Source organism: Caretta caretta, chromosome 7, assembly GCF_965140235.1.
Source record: "Caretta caretta isolate rCarCar2 chromosome 7, rCarCar1.hap1, whole genome shotgun sequence".
In the NCBI taxonomy this organism is placed as follows: Eukaryota; Metazoa; Chordata; order Testudines; family Cheloniidae; genus Caretta; species Caretta caretta.
The window spans coordinates 30635419-30652345 of record NC_134212.1 but is presented as its reverse complement, the minus strand read 5'-3'; the positions used below and the strand labels follow the sequence as shown (position 1 = coordinate 30652345).

The window sequence follows — 16927 nt, the reverse complement described above, 5'->3', positions numbered from 1 at the left end:
GCTCACCTGTATGCAGCAATGGTCATGTCTTCCCCCATCCCCCCCAGTGATGGCAGAGTGGCGTGGGAAAGTTACCCTTAATGGGGCAAGAAACAAAACAGCTCTGCCAAAGAACCTGCTGCAGCGGATTGCCCAGTATCTCCATGAGAGTTTCATGGAGATCTCTGAGGCAGATTCCCGTGAAGCGAGGGAGTCAGTCAACACCCTGTTCCACTGCTCAGACTAGGCATGTGGTGGTACGCACATCTCCTATTTGCGCTTTGCCAAGCTCCCACTGCTGTGAGTGGCTAGCCTCCTCCGGGGTAGAGAAGAGCTCCTGGCTGCATGCATCTCTGATCTCCAAGTCATCCTCTGCCTCTGGGTTCCCCCTCCCCCTCCACATCCAAGATTTCCTCCTCCTGGCTCAGTCCACTCTTGACTGGCACGCGAGCCACCCAAGTATTCACAGTGGAGGTGGGGTCGCCACCAAGTATCGCGTCCAGCTCTTTGTAGAACTGACAGCTCGTGGGCACAGCACCGGAGCAGTGGTTTGCCTCCCGTGCCTTGTGGTAGGCGTTCCGCAGCTCCTTCACTTTGACCCTACACTACAGTGTGTCCTGGTTATGGCCCCTCTCCGTCATGAAGTGTGATATCTGTCCGTAGGTATCCTAATTCCTATGGCTTGAGCGCAGCTGTGACTGGACAGCCTCCTCTCCCCAAATGCCGATGAGCTCCAGCAGCTCGGCACTGCTCCAAGCAGGGGATCACCTGCTGCGTGAAGCAGGCGTGGTCACCTGGAAAGATGCGTGAGACCACTGCACCCCTCACCGAGCAAACAGGAAGGGGACTTTCAAAATTCCCAACCAATTTAAGGGGTGGGGCTCACGCTTGGTCACCTGAGGTCAGGGCAGTAGAGTTCAAACCGATGACCAGAGAGGCGAGAACAGGCATTGTGGGACACCTCCCGGAGGCCAATCGCGGCGCTGTAATTGACCAGGGTGTCTACACTGGCACCGTGGTGAGGTAGCCCAAGTGCAGAGAGCTCTACGCCTCTCGTGGCGGTGGGTTTTTTTACAGCCCTGCAACGGCGCAGTTTCTGTGCACTAAGTGGCTTGGCCGGGTGTACACCTCGGGAGTTACGCCTCAGAAAGCTGCTTTACTGCGCAGAACCTTGCCAGTGTAGACAAGGCCCTAAGTAACCAGCACTGCAGGGTTCTGTGCGCGTGTTTGTCTCTCCAGAACTGCAGAGTGAATGTGCTCAGTTTGAGGGTAAATGCACCAATGCTTCGATTAGAGAGTAGAACTAGGTTCCTCTGTAACACAGGCAGGCAGAATTTGCCTCTACAGCTGGAATTTAGCAAATGATTCTCATACAAAAGCCAGAAAGAAATTTCAGCTCCCTTTGGCCTCGCATTGCTGAGCCAATATGCTAAACAGGAGCGCCTTTTGTCACTAAGGCATGTCCAGACTACGATTTAAAGTTGGGATTAAATTAAATTAACATCTGCTGACACACTGGAAAATAGGGCTTGTTTTCTTTTAATCGTGCAGAAAATTGCTGCTTTTCAGTGCAGTATCTAAACCCAAATGTTTTGATTCAAAATGGTGCTGCGATGTCTCATGAAAGTTGTAGTTCAGCGAGAGGGGGTCTTATGCTCCCACTCTCTTTTGTGGGCTGTGCTCCCTGCCCAGACTACATCTCCCATGATGCATCACTTTCTCCCTTCTTTTTGAGGCGGAGGCATCTTTTATGAGTCCCTGGCCGTGGTGCATCATGGAAGATGTAGTTCAGTTGGATTATGCCTGGCCTCATAGATCTGTGCTGCACAGTACCCAACCGAGATCAGAACTCCATTTTGCAGCACCTGGCATGGACCCCATCCACTGACTGAGATGGGGGGCCCCCATCCTGCCAGACACTGCACAGACCCCGTTACTGAAATTAGGGCCCCTGTTGTGCCGGCTGCTACAATAGTATGAGAAGGATCCCTTGTCTGATCCAGTCTGGCAGTCCCAGTATTACTCCCATGATCGTTAGCCTAGTGGACAGTAGCGGTGGATGCTTGCTGCTTTCACGTAGACTCAAGGTGCCTACTAGAGCGTCTCTTGAATTATTGCGTCTGCTTCTTGTTGCATCTGACTGCCAGCTTGTCTGATGCGGTTGACGCCAGTCCAGTCTCTAGCTGTCAAAACACCTCAGCCCGAGCTCTGTGAATGAGACAGCTGCGAGAAAAGGCCCCAGCTGATGTTCAGTTAAATCCTGCTCTTCCTGTCAGGATTCTTTAACTTTTCAACTCCAATCTTTCCCCCCCTCCATGAACACTGTGCTTTGTAACAGGTGCCGTGTCTTGTTCAATACTGAGATGGTGTATATTCGCTATCTGGGCCTTGGTCATCATTCCCATGTGAAGTGTGCTGCTCAGTTGTATTGTGGTGGTGGTTAGAGGCTACAACTGAGATTGGGGGCCCTGTTATGCCGGGCACCTCAAAGGAACCCTAGTGCGGATGCAGTTATACTGGGATAAAAGTGCTTATACTGGAAACGCTATTCCCATGTGGGAAGGAGAATCAGCTATACGGGTGTAAGGCACCTTTATACTGGCATAACTGCTGGCCATTTGTCTGTCTATAGCTACCTGTTTCGGTGCAGGGTTTGTCTGTGCAGGGCAATATGCTGGAAAAAGGAAGGGTGTACATTTTAAAATGCTAGAACTGATACTAGGCCCTTCAATCTAGTAGAAAAGGTCTAGCAAGATCCAGTGGTTGGAAGCTGCTGCTCTACAATTCAGACTGGAAATAAGGCAAAAAAACCTTACCAGTGAGGATTATTAACCATTGAGGCAATTTACCAACGACTGGGGCAGATTCTTCATCACTGGCAATTTTTAAATCCAGACTGGATGTTTTTTCTAAAAGGTCCATGCTAGTTCAACAAGGAATTAATTCAGGGCAGTCCTGTGGGGCCTGTGTTATACAGAAGGTTGGACTAGATGATCATAGTGGTCCCATCTAGCTTTATAATTTGAGTCTATTCTGGAGTAACTCCTGGGAGGGGAGGCTTTTATTCTGGAACCCGTTTCTAAAGTGGATTAAACTGAACCATCAAAAGCCACCCTAGTTCCAGAATAAGAGCGTCCACATGGGGAGCTATTGTGGAATAACTCCTGCAGAAATTATTCCGAAATCCCTAATGCCCGGCAATTTTGCTGTGTACACAAGCCTCTGATTGGAAGCTCTTTGGAGGCAGAGACCATCTTTTTGTTCTGTGTTTGTACAGCGCCTGGTGCAGAGGTCCATAATTAGGGCTCTTGGACACTACCGTAATCCACATATAAATCAATAAAAAAAAATAAAAAATCCGACCCGATAATTGAAATGGTTATACTGGTACAAAATCTGTGCCTAGATTAGGCCTAAGCAGAGAAAGGGTCGGAGGGGAAACAGCTCTCACTGGAATAGTTATACCGATCTGTGTGTGCCAAAGTGACTTGCCCAATGTCATACATGGGGCCTGTGGTGGGGTAGGGCTCCCAGGCTGCAGGCTAGCACCCTGACCACTGGACCATCCATCCTCTCTAGATGAGCCAATCACTTGGTGTGATGACTTGATCTGATGTCTGTCTGTTCCCCTTGAAGCTCAGAGGGGATCGGATTGCTCTCTAGAAATGCATCCGGGCGCAAATCCCAGGGGGAGAGAAGAGCTGTTGAAGCTCAAGGACAATATCGGCACAAGAACAAATGGGAATAAACTGGCCAGGAATCAGTTTTAGCTAGAAATGAGAAGGAGGTTTCTACCCACGAGAGGAGGGAGATTTTGGAGGAGCAGAGAAGCAAACATTGATAAGCTTCTGACCAGGAGCCTATGACATGGCTGCCTGCAACAGCAGGGACTGGACTCACTGACTTGGGAGGGTTTTTTCCAGTCCTGTGTTCTGAAGCCCTAGGTTTTCTATTCGCTCAGCAATTGCAACTCTGCACCAATTGCTATTCTCAGCACAACTCTCCCTGGCTCATTTTATTGTTGTTTTGCTTCCCTTAACTTTCCTCTTTTGTCTCTGCAGGATAAAGCCTTTCCCCTTCTGGAAACTGAGCTCGGATCAGAGACCGCAGCCCCCTGTTTCTCACCCACGATCCCAATGCACTAGAAGTGAGGTGCAGGCTCCCTGAACGTAGGTCTCTTTGGCTTTTCCTACTAAAACTCTCTTCACGGGGACATGTTTGTTTGACTTCTAAGGCTGCTCAGCTTTGCTCCTGTGTTACATTCCCTCTCTACCATCTGGGAAGAGTAATCACTTCTCTGAATAATCTGGTTTGGTTTTTATGTTGCTTAAAAAGAAAGAGTTCCCTTGACAGGCAAATTACAAAACCAAATAAAACCACGTGACCTACTGGATACGGCACTGGACTGGGACTCGGGACTCCTTGGTTCTACGAGTGTATGCTTTGCAGGGCAGGAGCTGTCTCTTGTTACGGTTCTATGTGGTACCTGGCACAACACCAAACTCCTTCTCCTTAGGGAAAGACTGGGGCCCTATCATGCTGGGTACTGCAAGAGACCGTCCCAGGTCCCCCCAAAATCACTTTCTAAATAGGCAAAGCTTGGGAGGAGAAACTGAGGCACAAGGAGGGGAAGTGTCTTATCCAAGGTCCCACAGTAGATCAGTGGCAGAGCTAGAGCTAGATCACACGAGTGCCTGCCTCCTAGTCTGGTGCCTTAACCACTAGACCGTACTGCTTCAAGTTTGTAGACTGTATAGAGGCAGTGGAGGCTAGTATAGGGGGATAGAGCACTGGACTGGGAATCGGGTTCTTTTCTGGTTCTGCCACTAGCCTGCTGGATGACCTTAGGTACATCACTTTCCTGGTCAGTGACTCAGCTTCCTCATCTGTCAAATAGGAATCTTCAAAATAAGATTCCAGGATTGTCACTCTGTGTGTCACTGTGAAGTCTAGAATGTCTTGAGTCAGCGTGAAGCGATGGAAGTAGCTACAAGCTTGGCTGAGAGCTCTCTTTGTTCAGAATATCACCAGGTTCAAATATCGCTGGGGTTCGTGGTCTGTTACCAGCCAATGTTTAAGTTCTCAGCCATTTTGGCTTCTTTTTTTTTTTTTTTTTTAATCCACATGACTTCCTGAATTACATCTGTGAGACAGCCTGAGGTTTCAGCTACCAGTAATGATATTGACCTCCTTTCTAAAGTGCTTTGAGATCTACTGAAGAGAAGCGCTAGATAAGAGCTAGGCGGTATTATTATTAGATAGCATTTGCAAAAATGTTAATTAACGTGAATTACCTCCAGTGCCACAATCTCTGGGCGTTCATAACAAATCTTGGGTTGTCCTGTTTGTCATAGCCAGGACTGGGAACAATCCTTTCTCACATGTCTGCATTATGCTTCACAGTGACGTTCTCTGGAGCCTTGGAATAAGCCGTTTGAAGTGTCCTCATTAGAATTTCCAGTTGTGCTGTTTAATAGAGATGGACAGAATTTTTCAGGTGAAACTTGTTTTCACCATAAAATGCAGGTTTGTTGTTGACTGAAACGGTTCATGAATTTGTGCCGAGCCAAATTGTTTCAGTTGGAAAATATATTAAAAAAAAAAAAAAAGTTTTGATTTGATTTTTTATTCAAAATGACTGTTTCAATTTTTTCTTCAGTTTTGTTTTTTTAAAAAAAAGTGTTTTAAAAAAAAAAAAACCTCAAACTAAACGAAACATTTTGCTTTGAACTTTCTTTTTCTTCTTTTTCCGTTCTCCAAAATTTTTTTTTTTTTTAAATTTCATTTCTGACCAACCCCAAACCAATTTTTAATTTTTTTTTTTCTGGTTTAACCACTGAATTGAAAACTCCATTTATTCGTACGGCTCTGGGTGATGCATGTTAACCAGCAGTAAATCATGACACACTTCAGCACAACTGCACATTCAAGTCTAGAGAGAGCCCAGTGATGGAGAGGCCGTGTGTGAATCTAAGCACATAAACAGATGCCAAGGGCGGGGTTAGTGGTTTGGTGCCAGCGGTGACAGATGGATGCTTGCCATTCAGTCCCGTACTAAATGGCACCAAGAATGAGTCAGTTAACATTTTCCACAAGGCTTAAGTTAGTGTCACTTCCATGTAAAGCAGATTTATGGAACATGGTTAGTGGTGTTGTCATTTCCTTGCACGCACGTGCGGCCTAAAATCGGAGATCAAAACTCCTCCTTGGTGGCTGTGTGATGTAGTAGCTAGGGCCCAGAACTGGGAGTATGGACACCTTGGTTCTATTCCTGGCAGTGTGTCTGCTACTGACCTTGGCAACCCCTCTTGGGGCCTCAGTTTCCCCTCTCTCTTTTATTTAGACTGTAAGATCTTTGGGGTAAGTAAGGCCTGTCTCATTATGTGTCTGTGTAGCACCCAGCACGATGGGGAGGGGCTCCCCCTGCTCTCGGTCAGAGGGATGGGTCTGTGTGGCTCCTAGCATGGTGTGGGGCCTCCCCGGTCTCGGTTGCAGAGTAGGGGTATCTGTGTAGTGCTCAGCATCAGGGGCTACTCACTGCCCCTACATTGCCTTGTAGTGAGTACATTTGGAAACCTCCCTAAATTAGCTCGTGTAACAAACGTGCAATTAATGGACTCTGGGGGCTACTCATCTCTAAACTGACATTTCCTGCAGCTGTATGATTCATGCCTGTGTTCTCACTCCAAGCTACTATCTCTCCCCATGGACTATCAGAGATACAAAGGCTGGAAAAATATACCGGGCTATGAGTGGATTGTCTTGAATAAGATAAGACTATTGCAGTTGTAAACCAGTGTATCTGCACGGGAATGTCTGTTAATCACACTTAATCTCTCTCTCACCCATATACACACCACACACAGCCTTCCAACCCTCACAACAAAAGGCGTTTCAATTGCAGCAGTTGGAAATGAAGTAGCATTTAAAAGGATCAATCCTAACATACAGCTGAATGCTCAGAGGTTTGGGCTTGAACCCTGTAAGTCACTGCACAACCTCAGACCCCCTCCCATCACTTCCCATGCAGTGCCTCTCAGGATCAGGCCCTGCATTAGGCAGTTTGAAGCAAGCTTGCCCATAGAGTGACAGCTTGGGAGGAGGCCTTGGGGAGAAGGTGGGAGGAGTCTGGAGGCAGTGGAGGAAAAATACACAATCTTGAAGAATCGGAGAGGTAAAGGCAATTATTATTGCATCCGGGTAGTGTTTAGAGGCCTGTACCAATGAATTGGGGGGCCCTTTATGCCGGGTGCTCCACAGACTCTGACTGAAGCATGGTTGGCTGTGATAGCAGGGGCCTGGACTTGATGACCCAGGAGGTCCCTTCCGTGCCAATGTTCTTGTGAGATCGAGGCCGCTGTCAGGCTGGGCACTGCACAGCACTCAACAGATTGGAGAGCCTCCATCGTGTCAGGCGCTGCACAGACCCTGGCCAAGCTTGGGCCCCCATTGTGCTGGGTGCTGTCCAGAGACACCGTGAAAGACAGTCCCTGCCCCAAAGGGCTTATAAGAGACAGCAGATGCATAAGGACCCACAGGGGAGCACAAGGAAATAGTGAGACAATTCCACCACCTCCCGTCGCAAGCTGCTCCAGTGGTTAATTGGCCTCCAAGTCACTGATCCCCGGAAATCCCCCGGACTTTTAAGCCTTCATGGAAATTTGGTTTGTTCCGGCAATGGAAACAGATGTTGAATCAAAAGGAAATGCGCTTGTGGTCTTTTTCAGCCCAGTTAGCTTTCATCAGCTTTTAGATTCCAGCAGCTCAGCTATGCGAAGGAACAAAGCTGAGACTTAGGGCTGGCCTATTTTATATGATTAGGTCGACATAAGGCAGCTTATGTTAACCTAATTATGACAGGGTCTACACTGCAGCCTTCCTCCCACTGATGTAAGCGCCCTACTACACCGACATGCTAACTCCACCTCCACCAGGGCTTATGTCCCTGTAGTTAGGGCCACAGTGTCTTAGACACTGTGTCCCTTACATCAGCTATCTTGTCAATTTCATGGCAGGAGCTGTGAAATTGACAAGAAAGCGGGCAGCTAGAGCCCAGCTCCTCTCTGCTCAGGCTGGGGTGAGAAGCCTGAGCAGCCCACTCCCTGCCAGGAGCCAGGCAACTGTGTCAATTTCACAGCTGGGTGAGCTGTGAAATTGCCAAGGTTGCCTGGCTACTGGTGGGGAGCAGGTGGGAGGGGGAAGAATTCGGGACAGCTGGACTCCGCTCCCTGGGGATAAAAAGCCCTGGGCAGCTCCCCTGCGCTCCCAGTGGGGATCGGGGAGGGGGGGAAGGGAAGAAGCCAGGGGCGGCTTTACACCGCTCCTGGTGGGGAATGGGGAGCGGTGGGGGAGGGATGGGGGGAGCCTGCCAGGAGCCTGTGGAGCAGCCAGGCTCCTGGCAGGGAGCTGCCAGCAGAGTTGAAACACCCGGCCCTCAGCTCCCCACACTGCCCCTCCTAGATCAGTGGAAGGGCTCCTGGTGAGGACCTGCACCCACGACAGAAGGAGGGTAGTGTGGACATGCACCACTGCAGTAATTACTGCAGTGGCTGTAAGTCGACCTAATATATGGCAACTTAAGTTTGTAATGTTGACATGTCCTTAAACTCCTTAGACTTTTTCTTCACTGCATAAAACAAACGAACAAACCCAATTTGTGTTTCACTGTGGTATGACTAATACAAGGTCGCTTTCCTGTTGTAAAACAGAGTGAAGACAAGGCACTGGTAGTCGTAGGCCAATTCTACACTACAGACTTCTGCTGGAACAGCCCATAACCACACATGGGGGGGCTCCCACCTCGTCCCTGCATAACCTCCCCGTGAGTCCCTCCAGTATCCTAATGGTTGAGGGTGTGGTGAGGTGATTTGTGACCAATGGAACTGTGCCAGGAAAAGCCACTAGCCCAGATGCAATTATACCAGCCCTGCTGCACTTTTGCTGCTATACCTTATTTCAGTTTTGCTGATATAAGCTGTGTCCACACAAGGCGAGGTCACCCCCGGGCAGGGTTATAGTGCTGATCTTGCTTAATTACCGGGGTGGGGGTTAAAATTACAGCCTAGAGAATCAGCACTATCTCAGGGGAGAGCGCTCCCTACTGAGCCCCTCCCAGCTGCACAGCGCCCTCTAGCACTGCACTGGGACACTGGGGACAGCATGGTACCAGGGGAACAAGCAGTCATGGTCTCCCATCCACGTATCACCCATGCTCAACCCTGCAGCCTGTGCCAGAATCCCAGCACATGGATGGCTTGGGGACAGTCATTTCATTTACTCTTTACATTAATTCAAGAAATTAATTTGAAGACTGACTGGGGACGCATTAACTGTGATTGGTTAAGTGCTTCCCAACAAAGGGGAGCTGCTGTGGATGGTGGTGGAAGATTGAAAGTCACAAGGAAGGAGCAAGCCTTGTCCCATGCTAACACATTCCCTAACTCCTCTCGGCCAGAGGTCTCTGAATGCCTTGCATTATGGGGCAGGGCTTTACATTCAATTCTCAGAGCAGTGAGTTTTGCTGTCCAAATTCTCTGACTGTCAGAGGTGAGAGTCCTGACTTTCAGCCCCCAAACTCTAATCACTAGACCCCACTCTATTTCTAGAGCCAAGCATAGAAGCCAGGAGTCCTGGACCCTCAGGTCCCCTGCTCTAACCACTAGAACCCACTAACGCCCCAGACTTTGAAGTAGAACCTGGGAGTCCTATTATTATTGTTTATTATTTGTGTTACTGTGGTGCCTATGTGCCGTAGTCACAGACCAGGCCCCCACAGTGCTAGGGGCTGTTCAAACACAAAACAAAAAGATGATCCCTGCCCCAAGGGGCTTTTAATCTAATTATTTAATCTAATTATTATTTGTACCTAATTATCTTGGACTCCTAGTCACTTCTGTTCTGGCAACTCATCTCAGAACTGGGAATAGAACCCAGGAGTCCTGACTTCTAGCCCCCGATCTAACAACTTAACCCCACTTCTCTTCCAGATCTCGGAACAGAAGTGGTATTTAGTGGTTAGAGGAACTGGGCCCCAATCTTGGTCAGGGCATTAGGTGCTGCTATACTGCTAGTAATAGACAGACTTCCTTGATCTGGGATCAGTGAGGCTTCCACCTGAACTGATAGGGAGCTGCCGCTAAACTCCTAGAGAGAGAGGGCAGGATTTTCAGACATGACTAGCGATTTTGGAGTATCTCAATCTCAGGGCTTTGCTCATCCTCAGCCTCCTTAAAAGGGCCTGTTTTTCCAAGAGCAAGTGCTCGGTGCTTTCTGAAAAATGTGGAAATCCCCAAAGAGAAGCAGCAGAAAGCTCTGTCCTGGGGCACTGCAACAAAGAGCAGATCAGAGGCAGCTGGTAGGTGGCTTGCTAAAGCAGCATGAATCGGACTGCGTATATTTCTGGGAGCAGCAGGGCTCCGTTTATGTCGTTCATACAGCAGAGCTCTTTATTCTGCTTAAATTTAATGGTGTTCTGGCCACGCCTTGTGTCTGAAGCTTCAAACATTCTCCTGCTTTCATCTGCTCCAGCTCAGTCCTTTAATACTGCAGCCATGCACAACCCTGGGAGATTTAGAAGAATGAGATCTTTGTTGCAAAGTACTGATTTGGGCTTTATCCTCGTTTTTTGTGCTCTGATTCCTTTAGCTGCGAGAAGTATTTGAACCAGTTAAATGATCCCATGTCCCACACAGGGACACTTCCATTTAAGTGTGGCTGTACACACAGATTCTGTCTCTCTTGAACAGCATTGGTCCAACCTCCATTGTGCAGATGCTGTGATTCCAGTATAAAGGTGCCTTATACTGATGTAGCTTGTTCTTATAAACAGAAACTGTGAACTCTTCAGGGCAGGGACTTTCTCTGTCTGCAAGGCCCAGAGTGATATCAGTGAGGGTGTGTATGCACCCGGAGTGACCGGGGGCCTTGATCTCAGGCAGAGACTTTAGGTACTGCTGTTATGATTTGTGTGTCAGGCCAATGAGTTGTGCTGTTGATCTACAGTCCCATTTGTGTCAGTGGACATATGGCAGGTTGGACCTCCGGGGGTGTCACCTGGTGTGCTGGGACACCACTGAGTCAGAATGTTCTGCCGGCCTGGGTCCCCTTTTAGCTGTCCTTGCTGGGTTAGGCTTCCCCAGCCTTTTCCAGCCTAGCACACAGGCAGGGCCACACCCAGCTGCACAGAGAACCAGAGATCCGCTCTGAGAAGGCTCAGCTTAAGGGACTTGCCACAGCACCAAGATGTCCACCGTCCACCCCCCTTGGAGTACAAACCCAAAATTATATGAAATTCACCTCTTCCCTCAATTTGGAGGAGGGTATGCATAACTTCTCCCCCTCCCCCCTGATAGAAATCACATAAACTGGGTTATATTGTAAACCGGAAATAAATGTATTCGCTGTAACAGGTGTATTTTAAGTAGTTAAGGAGGTAGCAGACAGAACAAGGCAGATTACAAAAAAAATGAAACAGAGCACGCACACTAAGCTTAATACTGCTTAAAGAAATAAAGCTTAAAGAAACTGGTTACATGCAAGTTCTCCCCCTAAATGTGGTTCTAATAATCTTTACAGGCCCAACGCCCTTCCAGCCTGGGTTCAGTTAGGGTGACCAGACATCCTGATTTTTAGTTCTTTGGGCTGCGTCCCGACTGATGCACGGCTGGGCCGCCATTTGTCCCGATATTGTGGCTTTGGCCGCTCCAGCGTCGTGTTTTTTTTTTTTTTGCTTCGGCTCTCCGCTCTGCTTTTTTTTTGCATGTGTTTCAATATTTTGTCCGTTTCATCTGGTCACCCTAGGTTCAGTTCTTCCCCCCAATTCAGTCTTAGTTGTTTCCAGCAGTCATCTTGGGTGGGGTAGCAGGGGAGAACTGATGGCCTGGATTACCTCACTCCCCACCCTTAAATAGGATTTGCATAAAGTGGGCGTCCTTTGTTTCCTAGTTTGACTCACACACACACACACACACACACACACACCCTTCTCGTGGAAAATCCCAGTATCCGCTGGGAGGGCCGGTGTAGCCGTTCTTCACAGACTGACCCAGGGTTCACAGGACGACTAAACTCTTTCACAGTCCATTGTCATCGCTGATGGGCCATTGTTGTACCTGAAGTGTTAGCAGAGGGCGTTTTGAAATACAGATACATAGTCAATATTCCTAATTTCAGTTACAGAAATGATACGTGCATACAAATAGGATAATCACATTCAGTAAATCATAACCTTTCCAATGATATCTCACATGAGCCATCTTGCATAAAGTATATCTCTGTTATGTCATATTCATATCAAAAACATATTTTCAAGAAGACTGTGGAATGACACGTCACAGGACACCGGCTTAGACTACTTTAGGATGCATGACTGCTCAATGCAATCTAGGAGTACGGGCATTGCCTCTCCAGCAAGCAAAGCTAGTATGTTTGCATTACCGAGGTGCGTTCCCTCCATCACAAACCTTCATTGATCAGTGCGTAGAGTAGCAGGCTGGGACTCAGGATTTCTGGGTTCAGTCCCTGGCTCTGGGAGGGGTCTAGTGGCTTAGAGCCGGGGGACTGGAGTCAGGACTCCTGGGTTCTGTCTGACTCTGGGAGAGGAGTGGAGGAAGGTGTGGCTGGGATTCAGAGCTCCTAGGTCCTATAACCAGCTCTGGGAGGGTTGATTAGTGTTTGGAGCAGAGAACTGGGAGTCTAGGCTCCTGGGCTCTGTTTCTAGGGAGTGCAGTGGAGTCTGGTGGGTAGGGCAGGCATCAGGACTCTTGGGTTCTCCCCTCCCCAGCAGTTGGGAGGCAAACCAAAGCCTGGAGGTAGGTTTCATTGACTGGATCACGTGGGGGAAGTCAGAAGGGCTGGGAGATGAGCAAGGAGCTTAGCTGGGAGTTCCATAGAGGCTGTAACAGGCTGGACTACCCCTGTAAGAGCAACAGGAGGGTGGGTGGCTTTGGGGTCAGACACCCCTGTTCTGAGGAATGGTCCCTTTAAGAATAGGTTTTGGGGGGGGCAAGCTCATCAGCCCAGACTAGGGATGGGGACCACATGACTGGCTGCTCCTGGGAGTATAAAAGAGTGCTTCCAGCTCAGTTAGGGGGGAAGCCTGGAACCTGTGGGGAGAGGAGCTACAGGGCACTGTCTGATAGTAGGAGGCAGAGTGGGTTAGTGACTAGGGTGTTTGACTGGGTGGTGGGAAACTTGGGTTCAATTTCCAGTTCTGCCCACAGACTTCCTCTGTGATCTTGGGCAAATCACTTAGCCTCCTGTGCCTCAGTTTCCTACCTGTAAAATAGCAGAGGCTAATGGCATTGCCCTGCCTCACATGTATAGCTAGTATATAGTGTTCTCCATAACAAAGCACTTTACAAAAAGTATCATTATCCCTATTTGACAGATGGGGAAACTGAGGCACCAAGCAGTGACGTGACCTGCCCAAAGTCACCAATGAGTCAGTGGCCGACCAGGGAATAGAACCCAACTCTCCAGCCCAGTGCTCTAGCTCCTGGGCCATGCTACTTCTGTTACATTGTTTTGATATGGGGAACAATAACCCGCCCCGAAGATACGGGACTGATATCCTGCCACTAGGAGTGTTCTATCGACCTCTGTAGGCACAGTAACTGGCGTGGTCTCCAAGCCACAAAGGGCAAGTTGCCACTGCAGAGTTAACGAGAGGGATCAGTGCCGAGGTGTGAGCAGCCATGCTGCAAAGCTGTTCCTGAGTTTCTGTGTCCTTAACTTACTGGTGCCACACTCCCCCTTCTGTGTGGCTAGCACGTCTCTGGGGGAACATGCCAAGCTTCTTTGCGCTTGAGAGAGCGGAGCCACTCTGAATTCTTTCCTGGTGAATTGCGGGAGAACTTGCCTGTCCTTCTGAGCGGATGGGGGGACTTGTCAGAAGGCATTAGACTATCTGCACTCGAGTGATTTAGCCTGTGTCCTCACTGCAAGTGGGTGCGTCACCAGGCTGAGTGAAGCAGCACCCAGCCAGGCCTGCTAGCCTGGGTTGAAAGCACCACTGAACTTTTGGTTGTGTGTCTGGAGGAGAGGGATATTAGGGGCAACTGTAAGAGCCTGGGCTAACTGCAGTTAGCTAGTCCAGGATAACTCCGTGTGTACGCAAGCCCTTATACTTACTCTAACAGCTGGCGTCTGGCTTTAAAAAAAATAAAAACTAAGATTTTGGAGAGCCAGATTGCAGTGTCAGAATGGGGGCGCTGTATCCACTCTCCCTGTATCCTGCGTAGTACAGGCAGGAGAATTTCCCACTACAACTCTATCCACTCGCCAGTGGAGGGCAGCTCCTGGCTGAAAAGAAGGCAAAGGTTCCTTTCAAGATCCATTTGTATTAACAGCGAATTAATTCTTGAGCAAACTCAAATCCTGAGGGATTGTTTATACTTGTTGATTATGGCATGTTTCATCAGAAACTTTAGATGCACTCATTAATGTGGCCTTCCCCTTACAGTGAGGTAGGTCCATATCATCCCCATTTTACAGATAGGGGAAACCGAGGCATGGAGCAAAGTGACATGACCATGGTCACAAAGAGAGTCTGTGTTTATCCAGGGCTTACCATGCTTTCTAAACACATGAGCGGATTGGAAGTTAGCAGCCTGGGTTTGAAGCCTCTGTTTTGACTACACTCCCAGAGATGGGAATAGAACCCAAAATTCCTGACTTCCTGTTGTCCCTCTGCTCTAACTATTTGACCACACATCTCCTTCTAGTACTAGTATTATGGTAGCACATAAAGTCCACAATCAAGATCAGGGCCCTATCCCATTGGGCACTGCCTAGACGCACCACGAGAGACAGTCCCTGCCCCAACAGGATTATAATCTAAATAGACATGGTGGGGAAACCAAGGCACGGTGAGGGGAAAGGACCTGCCCAGACTCTCACAGAAGGTCAGTGACAGAATCAGGAACAGAAGCCAGGTCTCATGTCTTGGGACTAGATCCCAGGACTTCATGCAGGCTTTTGAGCTAAATCTGTGTGGTATTTGAGCTAAATTTGCAGAGCTAGCGGTTGGGGCTGATCTTTTTTTATCTGCAGACTGAGCAAATCGGCAGGAGTCCAAGACAATAAATATACAGCGCACAATGGCCCCTTTAGCGTCCCTTTGCAGCGTAAACCTGCTCAGTAAACAGGCTTTTTGAAGAAACAAAGGAAACGAGGTTGAAAAGAAAACCGTAGATACAGCTTAGCTCAGGCTACTCACCTAATTTTCTTCCATCTGTAGCACGTCCAACACGGCCAGTGGGAGTTCACAAGCTTCTTATTACACTAACAATTATGTAGCTCCATAAACCTCCTTTTGCCTTGCTTGAATTCCCCTGGGCACTTTGGGAATGCGTAACTGGAATACAAGCCATACGGCCATTGCTTCAGCCGCTGCTGACATGCAGCTGCTTCTGGGGTGGAACGTAGCAGCTTGTTTGACTGTGCACTTACTGTGCACAGCCAGTGGTCACTGAGCAGCTGCGCTGACCTTTCACTGAGATGAATGGGCCAGTTCACACCTCTCCAAGCTATCACTCTGGTTCTCTGCAGGCTCATCTCTGCATAACAATGAGGGTCACTAACCAATGGCACAACTTACCAAGAGCTGTGGTGGATTCACCATCCCTGGCAATTTTAAAATCAAGACTGGATGTTTTTCTAAAAGATCTGCTCTAGTTCAACCCGCTATGAATTCAAAGAATTCCTATGGCCTGTGTTTATATAAGAGGTCAGACTAGATGATCACAATGGTCATAATCACTGGCTGTTATAATCGCTGACTGTTGCACTTGGTTCCCAGAGATGAATGGGGTAGTTCACACCTCTCTTAGGGTATGTCTACACTAAGGAATAAGGTAGAATTTATAGAAGTCGTTTTTTTAGAAATCGGTTTTATATATTCGAGTGTGTGTGTCCCCACAGAAAATGCTCTAAGTGCATTAAGTGCATTAACTCGGCGGAGTGCTTCCACAGTACCGAGGCTAGAGTCGACTTCCGGAGCATTGCACTGTGGATAGCTATCCCACAGTTCCCGCAGTCTCTGCTGCCCATTGGAATTCTGGGTTGAGATCCCAATGCCTGATGGGGCTAAAACATTGTCGCGGGTGGTTCTGGGTACATATCGTCAGGCCCCCATTCCCTCCCTCCCTCCATGAAAGCAAGGGCAGACAATCGTTTCGCGCCTTTTTTCCTGAGTTACCTGTGCAGACGCCATACCATGGCAAGCATGGAGCCCGCTCAGGTAACCGTCACCCTATGTCTCCTGGGTGCTGGCAGACGCGGTACGGCTTTGCTACACAGTAGCAGCAACCCACTGCCTTCTGGCAGCAGACGGTGCAGTACGACTGGTAGCCATCCTCGTCATGTCCGAGGTGCTCCTGGCCACGTCAGCTGGGAGCGCCTGGGCAGACATGGGCGCAGGGACTAAATTTGGAGTGACTTGACCAGGTCATTCTCTTTAGTCCTGCAGTCAGTCCTATTGAACCGTCTTATGGTGAGCAGGCAGGCAATACGGATTGCTAGCAGTCGTACTGTACCATCTTCTGCCGAGCAGCCATGAGATGTGGATGGCATGCAGTCCTTCTGCACCGTCTGCTGCCAGCCAAAGATGTAAAAGATAGATGGAGTGGATCAAAACAAGAAATAGACCAGATTTGTTTTGTACTCATTTGCCTCCTCCCCTGTCTAGGGGACTCATTCCTCTAGGTCACACTGCAGTCACTCACAGAGAAGGTGCAGCGAGGTAAATCTAGCCATGTATCAATCAGAGGCCAGGCTAACCTCCTCATTCCAATAAGAACAATAACTTAGGTGCACCATTTCTTATTGGAACCCTCCGTGAAGTCCTGCCTGAAATACTCCTTGATGTAAAGACACCCCTTTTGTTGATTTTAGCTCCCTGAAGCCAACCCTGTAAGCCGTGTCGTCAGTCGCCCCTCCCTCCGTCAGA

At 48.7% G+C, this 16927-nt stretch overlaps 1 protein-coding gene across 10 annotated transcripts in view; it reads left to right on the top strand.

The window, feature by feature from the left end:
- The window catches only part of PC (pyruvate carboxylase), a 240206-nt gene that overhangs the window by 37872 nt on the left and 185407 nt on the right, over positions 1–16927 (top strand). For 8 of the 10 annotated variants that reach the window (XM_075130375.1, XM_075130380.1, XM_075130379.1 and 5 more), the window contains one exon: positions 4041–4148. The gene's annotated coding sequence lies outside the window, so the exon portion shown is untranslated. Of the gene's footprint in view, positions 1–4040; positions 4149–8687; positions 8801–16927 lie in introns of all 10 variants that reach the window. The other 2 variants (XM_075130382.1, XM_075130381.1) reach the window with 1 other exon arrangement.